Source organism: Macrobrachium nipponense, chromosome 4, assembly GCF_015104395.2.
Source record: "Macrobrachium nipponense isolate FS-2020 chromosome 4, ASM1510439v2, whole genome shotgun sequence".
NCBI classification, from domain to species: Eukaryota; Metazoa; Arthropoda; class Malacostraca; order Decapoda; family Palaemonidae; genus Macrobrachium; species Macrobrachium nipponense.
Genome location: NC_061100.1, coordinates 141,742,032 through 141,760,678, shown reverse-complemented (window position 1 = coordinate 141,760,678; position 18,647 = coordinate 141,742,032). Strand labels below are relative to the sequence as shown.

At 49.9% G+C, this 18,647-nt stretch overlaps 1 protein-coding gene across 8 annotated transcripts in view; it reads right to left on the bottom strand.

The window, feature by feature from the left end:
* LOC135211243 (histidine protein methyltransferase 1 homolog) overlaps positions 1 to 18,647 on the bottom strand; it is a 198,408-nt gene that overhangs the window by 98,915 nt on the left and 80,846 nt on the right. The window lies entirely within an intron of this gene.

Below are 18,647 nucleotides of genomic sequence, written 5' to 3'. Positions count from 1 at the left end.
TGGCGGATGTAAGAACCAGTCCCCCTTTCTTGTCAGATTATTTTCTTCCACCTGTCTCCTGAGGGGAGGCTGGGCGGGCCATCAATCGTATATATCTGCCAGGTAAGTATGTACAAAACTTTATTGTATAGTAACAATATCATTTTTGTACATGAACTTCCCTGCCAGATATATACTTAGCTGATTGACACCCTTGGTGGAGGGAAAGAGACACATACTCACCTAGAAAGTGGAGACAACACATGTTAAAGGAATAAAAAAAATAAACCTCTGGTTCTTACCTGATTTAGGCAGAAGACTTCATAGTTACTGTCTATTAGTCTGCGTTGCCTAAAGAGTCTCAGCGAGGGCGTGACCTATGGCTGAAGAACTCTTTGGGTCTACCAATGGGAACTGAGTCCACTTACTTGGCAGAATCCAAGCAGGATCTGGTCAATGGGGATCAACCCGCTTACATGCCAGAGCCTATCACTACCAATTGCAAGGAGCCTCAAGCACAACCGATCACCTAACCAACTACTAATATTAGTATACGAAAGAAGGAGCTGCCTCCTGCAACCTCCTTCGTACAACCAAAAACTCAAAATTAAAAACTAACAGGGAAAAAGATTAAAAAGGATGTGTTTCAGCTCCCTGCCCCAGCACTGAATCCGCCGATACGTAAGGGCCTAGCCCAAAACACTTTTCATACGTAATCGATACGTCTTTTAGGTAGTGATTGGAGAAGACTGATTCACACCTCCAAAAAGTGGCCTTCATGAGGTTTTGCAATGACATATTCTTCTTGAAAGCCAAAGACGTCGCGATGGCCCTTACTTCGTGCGCCTTGACTTTCAGAAGACTAAACTGTTGCTGATTGCAAGAAGTGTGGGCTTTTCTAATAACATTCCTGATAAAGAATGAGAGGGCATTTTTAGATAAGGGCCTACTGGGGTCCCTTACAGAGCACCAGAGATTGCTCTCATTAGCAGCAAGTCTTCTCTTCCTCTGAAGATAAAATTTCAGGCTTCTCACCGGGCAAAGAGATCTCTCCTCTTCTGTCCCAACTAAGGAGGATAAGCTTTTAATTTCGAAGCTCCTGGGCCACGGTGAAGAAGGGTTTTCATTTTTGGCTAGGAAAGCTGGAAGAAAAGAGCAAACTGCGGAGCCTCCTTGGAAACCTACCTCACCTTCTAGAACCTGCAGCTCGCTGACCCTCTTCGCTGAAGCTAACGCACAGAGAAAAAGAGTCTTCATCGAAAGGTCTCTGAACGAAGCTGTATGGGGAGGTTCGAACCTTGATGGACTCGGAAGAGCAGCACGACATCTAAATTCCAGCTAGGAACTAAGGAGGAGGTTCTTTTAACCGTCTCAAAAGATCTGATTAAATCATGGAGGTCCTTGTCTTCGGATATGTTTAATCCTCTATGACGAAAAACTGAGGAAAGCATGCTCCTGTATCCCTTGATGGTGGAGACTACAATAACCGCCATTTTTCCCTCAGGAAGATAAGGAAATCTGCTATCTGAGTCACAGAGGTACTGGAGGAGGAAACTTTATGAGTCCTGCACCAACGTCGAAAAACATCCCACTTCAACTGGTAGACTCTAGATGTGGAAGGTCTACGTGCATTGGCAATAGCCCTTGCAGACTTTGCCGAAAAGCCCTTAGCTCTGACGAGACTCTTGATAGTCTGAATCCAGTCAGACTGAGAGCGGGGAGGTTTTTGTGAAACCTGTCGAAGTGGGGCTGTTTGAGCATATCGACTCTTAGTGGTAGGGATCTTGGAACATCCACCAGCCATTCCAGTACCTCTGTGAACCAGTCGTGGGCGGGCCAGAATGGAGCTATCAAAGTCATCCTTGCTCCCTCTGAAGCTGCGAACTTCCTTAACGTTTCCCCTAGAATCTTGAAAGGCGGGAACGCGTAAAGATCCAGGTTTTTCCAATCCATCAGGAATGCATCTATTGCCACTGCTCTTGGGTCCGCAATAGGGGAGCAGTATAGATCTATCCTCGCATTCCTGGAGGTCGCAAAGAGATAGAGATGGGGCCTGCCCCACGTCCTCCACAGCTCCTGGCATACGTCCGAGTGCAGAGTCCACTCTGAGGGAAGGACTTGATTCCTTCTGCTTAGCAGATCCGCTCTGACATTTCTTTCTCCCTGTACGAACCTGGTGAGAAGACTTATCTTCCTTTCCTCTGACCACAGGAGGAGCGATCTCGCTGTCTCGTACAGGGAGAAAGAGTGAGTCCCCCCCTGTTTCCGAATGTAAGCCAGGGCTGTGGTGTTGTCCGAGTTGATCTGAACTGATTTTCCCTTTATGAGGGGTTCGAAGGTTTTGAGAGCTAACCAAATCGCTGTCAGCTCTTTCTTGTTGATGTGCCAGGACACCTGATCCCCCATCCAGGTGCCTGACACTTCTCTCGACCCGAGAGTAGCTCCCCAACCTATGTCCGAAGCCTCTGCATATAACACTAGGCTGGGGTTCCGAACCTGCAAGGAAAGGCCTTCCTTGAACAGAAGAGGGTCTAGCCACCAGCGTAGATCCTCCTTTATCTCTTGCGAAATCTTGAACGCAAAGTCCAGACCTTGAGATCTTCGATTCTAGTTCCTCGTCAGAAAGAACTGTAGGGGTCTGAGGTGCAACCTTCCTAGAGAAACGAATTGCTCCAGCGAGGAGAGTGTCCCCAACAGACTCATCCACTCCCTCGCTATGCATACATCTTTCTCTAGAAAGATTGCTACCTTCTCCGAACCTCGGGTTATCCTCTCTGGGGATGGATACGCCCGAAAAACCTGAGAAGCCATCAGAATCCCCAGATAGATACGCTCTTGACTGGGGATTAGCTGTGACTTCTCGAAATTCACTAGCAAACCCAGAGAAGCTGCTAAATTCAACGTCAATCGTAAGTCCTCCAGACATTTCTCCTTGGATTTGGCCCTGATAAGCCAATCGTCCAAGTAGAGGGAAATCCTCACTCCCTCGAGATGAAGCCACTGAGCAACGTTCTTCATCAGCCCTGTGAATACTTGGGGGGCCGTGGAAAGGCCGAAGCATAGGGCCCTGAACTGAAAAACGTTCCCTCCCCACATGAATCTGAGAAATTTGCGAGAAGAAGGATGGATCGGCACATGGAAGTAAGCGTCCTGAAGGTCCAGTGACACCATCCAGTCCCCGGGACGAAGAGCTGCTAAGACTGATGAAGTCGTCTCCATAGCGAACTTCCTCTTCTTCACAAAGACATTCAGGGCGCTCACGTCCAGAACCAGCCTCCATCCTCCTGAGTTCTTGGGAACTAGGAACAGACGGTTGTAGAACCCCGCGGAAAGAGGGTCCTGAACCATCTCTATTGCCTCTTTCTCTAACATCAGCTCTACTGCTAGAGCGAGGGCTTGATTCATTAGTGGGTCTTTGTATTTGGCCACCAGTTCCCTTGGAGTGGTGGTCAAAGGTGGTCTCGAGATAAAGGGAATGAGGTATCCCCTCTTGATGATAGCGAGGGACCAGTTGTCCGGCCCCTTTCGTACCCAGACATCTGCAAAGTTCAGAAGTCTGGCACCCACAGTTGTCTGGAGGACACACGAACTACTTCTTGGCCCTAATAGACCGAGAGAAGGTCCTTCCTCTTATAGGTGGTCTCGAACCTCTGGAGGATGAAGAGCGAGACGAAGGGCCTCCTCGAAAGGGTTCTTGCCTACTCTGAGTCTCCTTCTTCGTCTTCTGTTGGAACGAAGGTTTCGGGATTCTAGCAGAGCGACCCAGCATATCCTGCGTCGCTTTGGTGAACGAAGCTGGAGATGTCATTAATTATCTTCGGGAAGAGTTGCGGAGAAAGTTGGGAATACAACAAGGAAGCTCTCTGTGCGTGAGAAACCGCCTTGGTAAGAAAAGAGCAGAAAACGGCCCTCTTCTTTACTACTCCTGCACCAAAAAGTGAAGCAATCTCCCCAGAACCGTCTCTCACTGCCTTGTCCATACAAGACAGAACTGCGTGAAGGTCTTCAGGTGAAAGAGTGTCTTGCTCTTGAGTCCTCTTAGCCAAGACTCCAAGGGTCCAGTCAAGAAAGTTAAAAACTTCTAAGACTCGGAACATTCCCTTCAGAAGGTGATCCAACTCGCTCATACCCCACGTCGTCTTCGCAGAATTCAGTGCCGAGCGACGTGCGGAATCAACCAACGAAGAGAAGTCCGAGTCTGCTGAAGAGGGAAGAGTCAGACCCAAGGGCTCTCCTGACTCGTACCAGAACCCCATCTTACCCGTCAATTTGGACGGGGGAAAAGAAAAAACGGTCTTGCCTTTCTCTTCTTTTGATACCAACCAGTCGTCAAAGTTCTTAAGAGCCTTCTTCATCGACACTGTCGGTTTCATCTTAACGACTGAAGACTTCTTAGCCGCATTGGTCGTTGAAAATAAGGACGGAGGAGATGGAGGAGCAACGGCAGAAAGAGACTCCCCAAAATCTTGCAAGAGGAGGTCGGTCAGTCTCTTATATGAAGAAACCGAAGCATCCTTGGGCAAATCTTCCTCAGAATCCCCAATAAATTCTTCCGAAGAATGACGTTTAGAAGTTCTACTGCCCGGAGGAGAGCTAATCCTTGGAGAGCGCCTGTTCGGCGGAGAGCGCTACTCTGGGAGAAAATCCACTGGGAGAGCGCTTACATGGGGAGCGCCTACAAAGAGAGCGCCTACTAGGAGAACTCCTACCAGGAGAGCGCCTACTTGGAGAGCGCCTACTTGGAGAGCGCTTCCTAGGAGACGCCTACTAGGGGAGCGCCTGCTAGGAGAGCGCCTACTAGGAGAGCGCCTACTAGTGGAAGCTCGCCTGTCGGAAACAAAGTCTATATCCACAGAAGAGCGTCTGGATAAGGGAGAGCGCCTATCAGGCTCTCTGCGCCTCCCAGGCTCTTGGCGCCTGCCATCCTCAATACGCCTGCCAGGCTCTTAGTGCCTATTAGGCTCAAAACCCCTACCAGGCTCTTGACGCCTGCCACGGGGAGAGAAAACATCAACAGAGGATTCCCTGTCAGAAGCGCGGCGCTTACAAGGCTCTGAGCGCCTATCCAATCGGGAGTGATCCAACGGAGAAGAATGCTTCCATTGCCGCCTACAAGGCTCTTGGCGCCTACTAGGCTCTTGGCGCCTACTAGGCTCTTGGCGCCTACTAGGCTCCGAGCGTCCGTCAAAAGGAGAGTGGCCACCAGGCGAAGAACTCTTCCTTCGCTCCTGACGAAAACGAGGCTCTTGACGTCTGTCAAGCTCTTGACGCCTAACTGAAGAGGAACGGAAATCCTGAGGAGAGAGCCTGTCCGGCTCCTTACGCCTGACATGCTCACAACTCTTGCTGGGGAGAGAGGAGAGCCTACTCGGAGAATGATCCCGAGCTTCAGCCTGCACTTCTGACTTCCTGCTACAAGGCTCAAAAACTTCTCTAGCCAGAGGAGATCTAGCAGAAGGAACGTTCTTAGACTTCTTCACCGGAAGTGAGGCATCCTTCCGACGATGAGAAGTCCCGGCAATAGACTCCGCTAAAGCCGCAATCTGCGCCTGCAGACCCGCCAGGATACGCGCAGGAGACCTCTTAAACTCCTCTACAGGAGACGAAGTCCGAGACCGAACAGGAGAAGCGTAAACAGACGAAATCTTGGCTCTCTTGCGTTCCACTTCTGGTTCTTCCGCGAAGGATTCGGGGCTGGAAGGAAGGGCGCAAGGAGCTTTCCAGGGCCTCTTGAGAGGGCGAGACGATTCCGAGGCGCTCCATCTACGCTTAGGAGAAGGCGACGAAGATGACGAGAAGCACTGGCGCAATAAATCCTTCTTGGTTCGATCCAAGGCAGCCTGTGAACGAGCAACAGGATCTGCCGAGGGGACACCTGACCGGTGGGGGTTCTCTCTAACCTTCCTGCAGCTTTCGACTTTCCTCCTCCACTGGGTCTGGGAGTCTGGAAGAGGTCTAGGCCTGGAAGTGTTAGTGAGCCGGTCAGACGCACCCTCCACTGCACTAGGGGCACTGCACTGATCACTTGCACTATCATCACTCTTACCTTGTCGAGAAGCAAGCGAGGCTCTCCTTACTCCTGATCGAGGCTCTCCCGGAAGCAACTTCCGAAAACGAATCTTCGGGTTCAAAGCTGGGCGCAGGGGCTGAAACCGGAGAAGGAACTACTACTACTACAGGATTCTCAGCGTCAACTTCACTCACCCTCGATCTACTAGAGCTCCTTGAAGAAGCCTTGCGCGCCCTATCCTTCTCTAACTTTCTCACATAAGAAGAAAGAGCCTTCCAACTATCCTCATCCAAATTCTCACACTCTTTGCAAGGGTTAACAAAAGAGCATTCATTCCCTCTACAAGACATACATACAGAGTGAGGATCTAATGCAGCTTTAGGAAGCCTAACTTTACATTCCTTCACTGAAAAAACCCTAAATAAACTAGGTTTCTTAACTTCAGAATCATCCATGATTATATATTCTAAGAGAAATCCAAAAGAAAAATCCAAATAACAATCCAAAAAGCGTATGCCAAGCCAACAAACAAAGGGTACTTCACCAAAATCCAAATCGTCGGCAACGAGAAAGAATTTAACTATCGTAAGGACTGAACAACAGGTGTTGTCCAGCCGGCGACAGAAAATAATCTGACAAGAAAGGGGTACTGGTTCTTACATCCGCCACCCAGCGGCGGGTAAGGTAGATCACCTGACCTACCTGTAGCGTGTGCCGCGAGTTTTGAATTTCTGTTGTGACGTCAGAGACCTAAGCTAAGTATATATCTGGCAGGGAAGTTCATGTACAAAAATTTGACTTTATCTTCATACAGCAAGATAGAACCTTCTAAAAATAAGGTTGGAATCTCTTCCCTTCTTCGTGTTCTGCAAAAACGTATAGCTTTAGTTTTTTCTGCAGAAAATTTGAAACCTTTACTATTAGCCCAGGAAGTAGCAGCATTAATTGCAAACTGAATTTTAGTACAAGCTTCAACTGCAGTAGCTCTACTACAGACGACAACAATATCATCCGCGAATGCTTGATCAGTTGGACTGATCAAGCATTCGCGTTGGACTAAGCACACTCCCTTGTGGAATGCCTTCTTCCTGAAGATACTCCTCTGATGAGAAGGTAGAGCCAATTCTAACTTTAAGGTACCGGTCAGACAGGAAGTCTTTGGCAAAATTAAACATATTGCCACCAATACGCCATTCAACCAGCTGCATTAAAATACCAGCCCTCCAGGTAGTATCAAATGCTTTTTCCAGATCAAAGAACACGGCAATTGTTTGATTTTGGACTGCAAAAGCATTCTGAATCTCACGTGTGAGACAAATTTGAATAAACATTGTCTGTGTTTTGCTAAGAAACTTCCAACAGAAAGATCTCTTACACCTTTTCAATGCTGTTTACCGCAATGTAACAGAATTATGGACGATTCTAACGCAGAATAGCACTATATTATATAATGCTCTCATGCTTATGAAAGCATAGCCTTATTAGAGAACGGAGCATGCTCAGTGAGACAATGGATGAGTCTGCTGGGAACCATTTCTTCGTGGCAGAAGTTTGTTTCCCTGAATGGACTACAATGCAGACCTATATAATTTTTTCCTACCAAGAAACGGAAATAATATACGAGGGTGCCGGGTAACCTGACAGAGGTACAGATGTCCTGGCACATAGTCTAAAGAATTGCAAGCAATTTAGTTGACTCTACAATTCCTCGATACAGCGAGTTGTTAACCGAAGGGTTCAGTAGCCTCTCTGATAGCAGGCTCGGTAGCGTCACGGTCCGTTCCTGATTTCGTTCCCCGTCTAACTGGACGGGGGTTCGATCCCAGGGAGGGACGAAATGATTTTTAAGTCAATTAGGCCAATTCCACAGCTCTCTCATATCTCAAGGAGCATCGAGAATCTCTCTCTTTGCCCCTGTTCGCGTTAACAAGAGAGAACCTGTTTGGAGCACAGGCACGGAACATAACGATCCTCAAGAGGTTCGCTGAACGATGTTGCACGTCCATGAGAATCGTCTCGATCGACGATAATAACTATTGACGTCTGACTAATCTTCGTTGGAAAGAGAGTTGTGGAAACCTGGGAGACGTCTTTTTCATAGATCTCTTCGCAATGTTGAAGACGAAGAGGCTTCCTCTAGACTGCTTCCTTATTCTCGATCCAAGAACGGTAGCAATATACGCCATCCTTTAGTTTGGAAGGGGAATAAATATTAGTCTTTTTTCCCCTATACAAATTCTTAACAGATGTATTAAGATAATTACTGGCGTCAGAGGGAGAGAGGATGATGCTTTTCGCCCCATTTTGGCCTTCGAGAGGCTGGATTCACAGAGGTCACGTCCTTCCTACAGCACTTTCCAAAGGCCTTCCCAAGAGAGTCGGTCTACTCTATCAGCCTCACTTAGAAAGGGACCTCAAAACCTCTCCACTCTGAGTCTGTCTGCATGCAGACTGACAAGAAGTTGACATGAATGAGAGGATTTTTCAAGGTGAATGGCAAGTGTCATGGCCAAGACAAAGAAGTGCTGCAGATCTTGCTGGGTTGAATGAAGAAACTGTCCTCTTCCAATACCTCTGTGACCTACATGGCTGTTTTCTTCCCTTTCTGAGAGACGAATCACCTTTGGATATACGTATTTGCTATCAAAGAATACAGAAGCAGGCTATACTCTGTCTTTACAAAGGGACTTAGAGATAGCAGAGGACTAAGATCTTCGGGATCTTATACGATACCTCGAGACAACCAAGAGTAGGACATCATGTACTTCGAGTTGGAATCTTTTCGTGGCCCGCAGATTCCTTGTTCCGACAAGTTGGAACCTCCTCATCAAGATTCTTTTAGAAATTTTATGAGGAAATTCATTTTATTTTTCTCTCTCTTGGCCCTAGCAACTACCAAGAGGACAAGTGAATTTCATGTATTGGAGTCTCGCATCAGATTCAATGGAGACTCGGCTATTGGTTCTTGCCAGCACATTATTTCTGGCAAAGAACTAAAACCCTTCTAACCCTGGCTCAGAGCTTTGAAGTCAAGGGACTTTCCCATTTAAGAGGAGAAGAGATAGAAGGGTCTCTTTGCCCAGTCAGGGCGCTTAAGTTTTATCCTTCAGCAGAAGAAATGGCTTAAGGGTCTCCTGCAGAGTCTTTGGGGTGCAATGAGGGCCCGAAGCGCTTCCCAGAAGGTACTCAGAGGGCTACGACAAGAGCCAAGAAAGCCCTGGGTTCTCCCACTTTCGGCTCGGAGTCATCTTCGACTTCCAGACCTCCTTCCCCTCCTTCGGGCAAGGAGAAGGAAGATTCTGCAACGAGAAACCTCCTTAATATGCAGGAATAGATCTCGTCAGCAACGGAAGTACTCACGAAGGATCCTCGGAGGAGGAAGACTCTTCTCTCTCGTCCTATTAAGATATCCTATCGTCTACTGGACGTAACTGGCTCCAAGCGCCTCCCCTCGTCCTAGGCCAGAGGCTCCAGGTAGAAGAGAACCTTCCACCCTTCTCCAGTCTCCGGGCAAACTATTGTCTGTTTGTTCAGGATCCTCGGACAACGAAGTGCCAAACAGGCGAAAAGCGCCAGAGGCAGACAGCTCGGATGAGTGTCCGATGTGGACATCGCCAGCCATCCTCTAAACTCCAGCCAGGCGCGAAGCTCCAGCCAGGCTCGAAGCTCCAGCCAGGGGGGAGGCGCCAAAAATGACAATTTGTCGAAAATTGCATTTTTCCTAACTATACAAACCTGAGGTCCTTTAACAATAGGAAGGTAACTAGCGGCAGCTGGGACGGTCGTAAGCTTCGAACAAGGGGGGGAGAACGGTAGTTAACTGCTTGTCGATCGTGCGCTTCGCCCGCGCGCCGAGAGGTGAAGAATCACTTTTGCTTTAGGCCCATGCAAAAAGTTGCGGAAGAGTGAGGGGTGGCATGAGGTGGGACTATATGTAAAGGACCTCAGGTTTGTATAGTTAGGAAAAATGCAATTTTCGACAAATTGTCATTTGTTCCGATACGTAATACAAACCCTCGGTCCTTTAACAATAGGAAGACTCACTTCTTGGTGGGAGGAATCTGAGTCTTTTTGGTGAACAGACTGGTGTTCGATCCAACCCTGGAGTGCCTCCCTGGTCGTAAGAGCAAGGGAGGATCCAAACCTCTGTCCGATTGATTGGGGTGTGCACCGCAGGATCAATGGTCAGACCTCTGGGCCAAGTACTAAGAGAGAGGCAAGCGTATCTCTTCGTACCAGCAAGCAAGAACTTGTTCCTGTTTGCAAGAGACAATCATAAAATGATGGGTTTGTCTCAATTTGGCATCCACTTCCTCCCCCTTGTTGGAGGAAGTGGTGGATATTTACTCCTATCCCTACTGAAAGGGATAGGATGGTGCTCTATTGAGTAGCTCACCTGCATCTCGTCCTTACCCAGCAGGGTGACGACCGTGTCCCTCTACCCAAAGGTAGAGGGAAGAAAAAGATGGGAAGAGGAGCCAGTCACACTCTCATTCCTCATCCATCTTACGGTCACACCAGGACTCGATGCGTTTTCAGCCTGCGAGGGTCTGGGTTAACTACACAACGTGTTGAGCAACCACCACGGTTCCCAAGGAAAAAGATCCAAGGAACTGTGGGCAATATCCTGAAGGTAGAAGGAGGTGCATGCGGTCCGGTTGGACCAGGCGCCTGCCTTCATTACCTGCGCCACGGAGAAGTTCTTGCGGAACGCGAGAGAATGATGAAGAGGCGTCCACACTCATCCTGGGTGTCGAGTTTCTTCAGACAGCTCCGTCGCACCTTCACAGGACAAAGCAGCATAGCCTTCGTATCGGAGGCGGTGACGTCCATTAGGGAGGGTATTGTGAAGGACTCGAACCAATCGTCAGTTACCGAAGGGTTCTGAGTCTTCGCTACGAAGATCGGTACGAAATCGAGCGTCACAAATCCCCATCCCTTTGTGCTTGACTTCTCAAGAGAAGTCATGCAGTTACCTAAGACGAAAAGAAGGGAATAGTCGTATGACCTATCCCTCTTCTCGACTTTGGTTTATGTACAGTACTCATACTGACAAGCTATTAAGACGAAGTAATGATTGCTCTGGAACAACCGAACTAAGTCCACAGCATAGTTCGTAACTGACTCGGACGCTATGACAGCTGCCGACTGACTGGTTCGGAATCAGTAGAGGCAAGTTGGTCCAAGCATCCGGGTAAGTCACGTGGGACCCTTCGCCCTTTAAAGAGTTATGCTGAGAGACCAAACAAATAAAATATTTGTTAGTCACCGATGCCGGACGGCGCGGCGATGATTCTCTTAATGCATAAGCTCAAAAGGCGAAAGTCAATTGCCTTCAAAAGACGAGGTCCCTGATGGCAAGAAAATCTCATAGACGTTGAATCTCAGCTTAAGGAGAAACAACACTATGTGACGTTGAAGACGAAGGTAGGCAATGAATGCAACCTACGTCTTCCAGCTGAATCGAGAGAAGGAATCTCAAGATTCTAAACCTGTGCTTACAAATGACTGAAAACGCTAACCGCCATTTCATTGCTGTCCGTTGTGCAATGAAAGCGGGGCGTTCTTCAGTAATGAAACACAGGGGAGAGACGCGTTGAAGAACTGCTTCTCATGGGCTGAACGTTTGGAAGTAGAGCTGCAGGTGTGGGAGTAGGCGATGTCTTTCAATACATCTGCTAATCCGGGGTGAACAATGAACAATTGTACACCTCCGAATACAAGATATTTTGAGGACAAACTCAGATTCCGCAAAAATCATTCGCATTATCGGGATACGATGCAGCAAGAGACTATTACAGAATTCTGTTACCGTGCTGGTAAACAGAAAGATGAGAGTCGAATAGATATCTCTGTTTAAAATTCTCGCAATACCGAAGACGATGAATACTAGCGTTTCTCAGCAGTAGATGGTCATTCATGTATGCGAGAATCCCCGTTAATCAGAGACTTAAGTCCGTGATTGTTGGGCAGAGATACGGTTGTTATTCAATCAAAGCAGGTGAGAAAGACATAAACAACCGTCTATCTCAAAGCGGCAGCTGATACTGAAATGCCTCGGGCAATTCAATACGCAGTAGCTGTCGCTGACTCGTCATCCTGAGTTGCCAAGTAATCCTTTCCACGAAGGAATGCGTTCGGCTAGAACCACCGAGCATAAAAAGATATGCTCGAGCAATTATATTTAAGCGAAACGAATTTCGGTAAATATAAAAGCTAAAATGGTGTTGTTGTGACAACACCATAAGTATATAAAATTGAAACTGGAAACTCCTGGGAGGTTGCAGGCAACCCGGGTTTGCAGTTCAATTAGAATACTTTTCGTCTAAGTCGCAATCCGTAGAATAACCAGGATATGCGCCTACCCCTCGACCATTCAACTGCTTAGCAGAATCATGTCGCGAGGTTAATATACGTAGTATATTTGTAGGATTCTGAACAACGATCTCCATCCTAAATTCTTTCCTTCAAGAAAACAAAATAAGGATTGGAGATCGACCACCTTCGTTCTCTATTAAAGAGAGTGAAGGAGAAGTCTTCCTCGAAGGAAAGCTTCAATGGTGAACAGAATACTAAGACGATAGTTCCAGCCAAACTGGATATTCCCGTCCGTTCTTCTCTATTCCAGGTTGGTCGCCTACTGTGAGATAGTCTTCTTTCAGCAGCAGTCTTCTTCCTAATGCTAGAAATTCCAGGAATTCGAGCATAGGCGAGGTTCCCGATTATCGTGTAACATATCGGGGATTCTCGTCTCGCTCACTTTGGACCGTGGTCTCGCCTAAGTGTTTGGAGATCGTAAGAAACTCTAAACACTCTGAATGCGCTAGAAATTCCGTAGAATTCTAAGCAGTCTGCGAAACCCCCACCGAATTCGTCAAACGATATCGGCTGGTGGTCCTCTCGATTCCCGTAGAAATCGAGAATGGGGCAGGATCCCTCCTCAACGACCGGGCTTACGTCAGGTAGGACCCGAAGGTCCCCCCTGGTAGCGCAGTCCCCAACGTGGGATCCTACAGAGAAATCTCTGTAGGATCCTTCCCCTTTCCCTCGTAGCCGTAGGAGAGAGGGAATGGGGGAGGAATTGGATACCGTCCGCTCGCCTGCCCCAGTGGAACTAGCAGTTGGAGAAGAGTAGGAGCAGCCATCGCCTTGCGGCGATGGCCTCTCAGAGTCTGGGGAAAAACGTATCGTCAGGAGAAAACGTTTTTCCCGAGGAGGGTTACGAACTCTCACTGTAGGTAAGGGTCTGCCGCCACTGTGAACGTCGTCTGGGTGGGGCTGATCGACACCTGACAGGAGAGAGCCGATTACGTCCTCCGACTCATTCCAGTCCTCGTCGAGGTCGAAACCTCTCAGGAGGACGAAGGAGTATTTAAATACGGTGTCCGAAGACACGTAGAAACGCCGCTGTCGCAGTAGAGGAGGTGGAAGTAGCTTGATCGACCGGCCTAGAACTGAGAGAGCCTTCTTGTCCGGAGACGAGAGACTCTGGTTCAAGACAGAATCGGTAAGCTCCGATCGCGGCATACCCACCGCGGTTTGGGTTCCCTCGTTCGGGCCCAAACGACTCGAGCAGAGGACCTGGGCTCTGATGGGAGCGGCGATCCTTACCCCCGGTCGTTGTGCTGACGAATCAGTGCAATAACCTGGGTAAAGTTACTCTGAATCTCGGAAGTTACAGCGTCTTGAGGAGTAGGACCGTCCAGTCCCTCCAACAAGAGCAGCTCCCAGGACCCTCCTCCTTCAGAAGAAGGACCAGCAACAGATCCCTGACGGTTGCCTCCAATCACTTGCGCGTACGTCCTGGTTGGTCCTAAGACCAACCTGGCACGTGCGGCGTCGTGACGGGATCGTGAGCGGCGCATCTCTCACGATCACTCCTATATACCTAGCTCTCCGGCGTATGCCGAGGAAGTTTGAAGGTATCGGAGAGACAGAACTGACACTACCCCCTCCCCTGACGGTCGCCTCCAATCACTTGCGCGTACGTCTGGTTGGTCCTAAGACCATACGTGGCACGCGGCGTCCGTGACGGGATCGTGAGCGGCGCACCTCTACGATCACTCCTAGCTACCTCGCTCTTCCCGGTGTTTAGCCCGAGGAAGTTGAAGGTAGTGGAGGAAGACAGGACGGACCTGACGCTCCCCCCCCGCTCGCTGCAGGGGACCAGCGTACGTGGGGGGCTGCAGCCGATCACCAACCAGCGGTGTGGGGGGATCGATCTGCAGGCCTGGCCGTGCCGCTCACCTGTGGCGAGCGGCTCGACTGAGCACGTCGACCCGGTCCGTGCGTCAGACGAGCTGCTGCTGGTCACCGTCCATCCGCCCGGTCCCTGTGGGAGCGGCGGTCAGGTGACCTGCAGAGCTCGCTTTCGCCGTGAGACCGGTGAGCGTCCTCGCGGCACGTCAAAACCGCTGGTACCAGCCGAGGCTGTACCGTCGGTCGAGGGGACCTGGGGGACCTCTTCCCAGCCTCAACCCGTGGCCGGTCAGAGACCGTCACGTCCACCCGACCCGTGGTACCGGCTGGTCGCTGCGAGAGAGCGGCCGCTGGCCTGGCGAGAGTCACCTGAGCGGCTCTCGACAGTCTTCTGCTCCGTGCCTCGGTCATGACGCTGAGCGAACTCACGCGTCTTAAACTTTGGCTGCCCACGGTCACCCGAAGGAGATCGTACACTCGGAACTTCTCGCGGACGAGAAAACCGAGCCGGTACCTGGCTTAGCAGCAGAGCTGCCAAGACCAGGCGAGGGGTGTACCAGCGGTAGCCAGCACACCCTTGGTCCCCGTCTTCTTCTTCTTCTCAGAAGGGGAGACGGGCCCCGTTCCGAAGGAACAGGAGGACCAGCAGAAGAACCCCCCGTCACACCGGAATGTGACGAGCCCTTCGAAGTTCCCGAAGGAGTCTTCTTAGGGGGAAACAAAACCCGGTTACCAGCTGGTCGCTGCGAGAGCGGCCGCTGGCCTGGCGAGAGTCACCTGAGCGGTTCTCGCCAGCCTTCTGCTCCGTGCCGTGGTCTTGGCGCCGAGCGAACTCTGGCGCCGAAACTTTGGCTGCACGGTCTCCCGAGGGAGAGCGTACACTCGGATCTCCGCGAACGAGAGACCGAGCCGGAACCTGGCGTAGCGGCATCGCCGCTAGCACCAGGCGAGGAAGTACCAGAGCTAACCGATATCCTCTGGTCCCGTCTATCTCTTCCTTACGGAAGGGAAGACGGGCCCCGCTCCCGAAGGAGCAGGAGGACCAGCAGAAGGACCCCCGTCCCACCGAGGTGGGACGGGCCCTTAGAAGTTCCCGAAGGAGACTTCTTAGGGGGGGGAGGCAGCCTTCTTCTTCTTCGGCTTATGCCTTAGAAGTCGAAGGGGAAGAGGCAGCAACAGACGAAGATGACACCTTCCTCTTCTTCGTCAGCTCACGCAGGACAGTCGTCAGGTCCTCCATCCTAGGCCGGAGTCGGGCCTATTGCCGAAGCACGCGACTGCACCTGGTCCCGGAAGGACCTGCGGACACACCAGGGCAGGACCATGGACATGACAGGCGCAAGGAACCAGGAGCGACAGGGAAACAGGCACCAGCAGGACGGCAGGACAGGCGCAGCCACCAGCACAGGAACAGCAACCAGCTCAGGAGCGGCAGGTAACAGCGCAGCGGTAAAACACAGAAGGGACAGCCAAGCAGTAGCGGGAACCACATCAGCGACAGGTACGGCAGGCCCAGCCATCGCCTCGTAGAATCATCGGCAGCCAGCGTGGTACTGGCGGCCGGTCCAGGGGCGAGCTGCTGGAACAGCGGAAGTCTGGGGCAGGCAACACGAAGAAAACACAGGCGGCGGCGGCGGATACCCCTCCTCGGTACGGCGGCGACCGGCCCTAGAAGCGGCAGACGGCGTCACCGACACAGCATGGGGAGTGTAGACCAGCGGGGGGAAGCAGCATAAGCGGCCGTGAAGGTTGTAGTGGAGACCACTCCAAGGTCACCGCCCCAGACCTCGCTAGACTCTGCAGCAGATCGTGGATGCTAGGCACGCCCTGCAGCCGCAGTGGTCCATACCTGTCCAAGGTCGTCTCCCACGGCTGTAGCACTGCGGTAGCACAGACAGATTAGTAAGAGGGGTTCCCTCACGCACGGGGGGGGGGAGACATGTGCCCCCACCCCGAACGGAAGGAAGACCCCAAAAACAAAATACGAGAAGCTGAGCGGAGGGGGCAGGAAAGAAGACGAAGAATCGGATACCAAGGAGTCGCGGGAGAGCTTTCCGACGACTTCCTGGCAGACCTTCGCTTCCCCTACCCCCGCACAGCAGTGAAAAGTAATATGAAAATGAAACAGAATACTGCACTTGCGATTCACTTCATAGAACTTAAAGAGGGAAAAATCAATTCCCGGTAAGAGCGGAAACTTGATCCATAATAATATGATGCTATCATATATATGAAAATGAACAATACTGCACTTGCTATTTTCACTTTCACAGCAATAAATCGTAAGGATTAATTCCGGGTAAGAGCGGAAATTGATCCAAAATTAAATTTGATGCAATTAATAAATGAAAATGAAAGAAAAACTGCATTGCGAATCCACTTTCATTGCATTCTATTCATACAAAATAAGAGGCTCTTGCCGAGCGCAATCAAGCTCTCGGCAACGAACGCACAGGGCCAAAAAATATAATGAAAAAGAGTACTTACATCTTTCAATTACACACTTTCGCCCAAAATACATGACTGCGCGTGAGTGCGCCCGCCTCGGCACCGAGACATAATTCAAGGGTTCAATTCATGAAAGAGCGGAAATCGCCGTCTCTACGGCGATAGCTCCATGTTGATTCATAATTAAGAAATGAAAATGTGAAAACAGTGTACTTACAGTTCATTTTCAAGTCAAACCAAACCATAGTAGAAAAAACAATATAAACAAAGCATACGACGATGAAGCGGGCAGAGAGCGATGACGAACACGTCCTTCACACCCGCGGCCGAAAGCAAAAGTGATTCTTCACCTCTGGGCGGGAGAGCGCGGGCGCGCGCACGATCGGACAAGCAGTTAACTACCGTTCTCCCCTTGTTCGAAGCTTACGACCGTCCCAGCTGCCGCTAGTTACCTTCCTATTGTTAAAGGACCGAGGGTTTGTATTACGTATCGGAACAAACGCCAGCCAGGAGCCAGGCACCAGAAGCGCCAGCCAAGAGTGATGCGCCAGCCAGGCGCGAAGCTCTATCCAGGCACGAGGCTCCATCCAGGCGCGAAGCACCAGCCATGCGCCAGGCTTCATCCAGAAGAGATCCATATCAAAGAACGCCCTGGCCTTCTTTGAGACAAGTGTGATCTCCAAAGCACCATGATAAGTGCCTTGATGATTCCTTCAAACAGCTGAGAATTAAAGCGCATGAAGTGCGAGCTTTTGCAAATTCTTGTTCTTTCCATAAGAATATGTCAATAAAGGACATATTAGCTGTCACATACGGGAGATGCAACTCTGTGTTGACTTCCCATTACCCGAAGGATGTCAAGATAACCTACGAGAGATCCTTCTCTCTTGGTTTATACGTGTCTGCGGATACATTGCTGGGATAGGGAGCCGATACTGATCCTTAACTAGTGATTTAAATTTTATTTAACGTCTATTTTTTAGGGTTGTTTGAAAGGAGTTTGGGGATAACTCTTTTCAATCTCAGTACTAACCCTCGTGTTAGGATCAGGTGATCGGGATCGGTGTCGTGCTCCCTGATTATGCCATTAGGCAAGGTGTTTTGTCATGTAAGTGGAATAGCACCCATGACAAAAATCCTCAGGCTCTGTCGAGTAAGCGGATAAAACCCCATTGACAGACCCACAAGAACTCTTAGCATGAGGTCACTACCTCGCTGAGGCTCTTGAGGCGAAGCAGACTCCTAGGCAGTAGCCATGAAGTCTTCTGCCTAAACAAGTAGGAACCAAGGTTTTATTATTACCTACAACGTATGTTGTTTACCTGTCTATTCAGTAAATAGCTGTCTCTTACCCACCGCCAATGGTGTGAATCAGCTAAGTATATATCTGACAGGGAAGTTGAATGTACAAAAATGACAATTTGTCCAAAATTGCATTTTTCCTAACTATACAAACCTGAGGTCCTTTTACAATAGGAAGATACTAGCGGCAGCTGGATAGGTCGTAAGCTTTCGAACAAGGGGTTCGGTAGTTAACTGCTTGTCCGACAGGCGCGCTGCGCGCGACTGGGAGGTAAACAAATCACTTTTGCTTTGGCCCAAGCAAAAACTGCAGAGTGAGGGGTGGCATGAGGTGGGGCTATGTGTAAAAGGACCTCAGGTTTGTATAGTTAGGAAAAATGCAATTTTGGACAAATTGTCATTTGTTCCGACACGGCATACAAACCTTCGGTCCTTTTACAATAGGAAGACTCACTTCTTGGTGGGTGGAATCTGAGTCTTTTGTGAACAGACTGGTGTTCGCCCTACCTTGGAAGCCTCCCTGGTCGTAAGAGCGAGGGAGGGATCCAAGCCTCTGTCCGATTGATCGGGGTGTGCACCGCAGGATCAATGGTCAGACCTCTGGACCGAGTACTAAGAGAGGGGCATGCGCATCTCTTAGTACCAGCAATGCAAGAACTTGTTCCTGTACAGGAGCAAATATAAAGTCATGGGTTTGACTCTTGTAGGC